Genomic DNA, 1,358 nt, shown 5'->3' with positions numbered 1-1,358 from the left:
GGGGGCAACTGGGGAGAGAGGATCTAGTGACTTCCCCTCTGGAAGCCATGGAGAGTCAGTTCAGGTCCCTCCTTAAACCTCGCTGTGGCTCCCACCCGCTTCTCTCTACCATCTGGTCCTCTGTGACCTCCCATGTCTCTCTCCTCTCTTTCTCTCTCTCTCTCACACACACACTTAAAAAAATCATTTTACTGGGGGCTCTTACAACAATCCATACATCAATTGTATCAAGCATAGTTGTACATATGTGGCCATCATCATTTCCAAAACATTTTCTTTCTCCTGGAGCCCTTGGTATCAGCTCCTCTTCCCCCCCCCTCCCTCCTTCACCCTCCCAACCTTGTGAATCCTTGATCAATTATATATTGGTATTATTATTTCATATCTTTCACTGTCCCTTGTCGCCCTTCACCCACATTCCTGTTATTGGTCCCTTTTTTGGGGGGGTATATATCCAATCTTGTGATGGGTTCCCCGTTTTCCCCCCTTCCTCCTCCCTGACCATCCCCCTACGCTCATGATATCGCTTCTCCCACGACTGTTCCTGAGGGGTTTATCTGTCCTGAATTCCATGTGTCCTGAGCTCTCATCTGTACCAATGTGCGCTCTCCGGGCTAGCCAGATTTGTAAGGTAGAATTGGGGTCATGATAGTGGGGGGCAGGAAGCATTCATACACACGCTTCCTTAGCCTCAGCCGTGCTGTACCTTAAGCACATGACCTGCTTCCTGGCTGACTTTCCTCTGCCCAGATTCCACCTCCTTATAGAAGCCCCTGACCACTCAGCCATCTTTTTCATCACTGGGCTCATTGGCACCAGCCTGCTGTGGAAGTCCCTGTCGATGGCTGCCTCCGCTACCCGACTGGAAGCGCTCTGGGGCAATGGCTCTGCCTTGCTTGGTGGTGCCAACATCTAGAACAGGTACAAGAGGAGTGGCCTTCTAGCCCACAAGCCCATGAGCCAAGGCAGACACCAGGCAGCAGACCCCAGAGCTAGGCCTCGCCTGGGCTTGGGGAGCGGGAGCTGCACTGTACGGACTCTGCGGTCTTGGTCCTGGAAGGGCACTCCAGGAGGAAGCCCACCCCTCATTGCACGGAGGGAGGATTCTGCACCTCTGAGAAGGGGTGGGACTCACTCAAGGTCAGTGCCACTGGAGCTGGGAGCCTGTCCCCACCCTGTCAGCTGGCTGTCCTTCTGAGGGCAAGTGCAGGGCAGCAAGTCCAAGAAAGGCCTTCATCACTGCACACAAACAACACAACCCCCAAAGGGTTCTAGTTTCTAAATATGCCTGGGTCACTGTGGCCAAGGTGGGACCAGACAAGTGATTTTCACCTCCAGCTCAGTCTTGGATTCTCTCT

Source organism: Echinops telfairi, unplaced genomic scaffold, assembly GCF_000313985.2.
Source record: "Echinops telfairi isolate 266 unplaced genomic scaffold, ASM31398v2 ScPeMD7_2010;HRSCAF=2546, whole genome shotgun sequence".
Taxonomy (NCBI): domain Eukaryota; kingdom Metazoa; phylum Chordata; class Mammalia; order Afrosoricida; family Tenrecidae; genus Echinops; species Echinops telfairi.
This window is presented reverse-complemented; position numbering follows the sequence as displayed.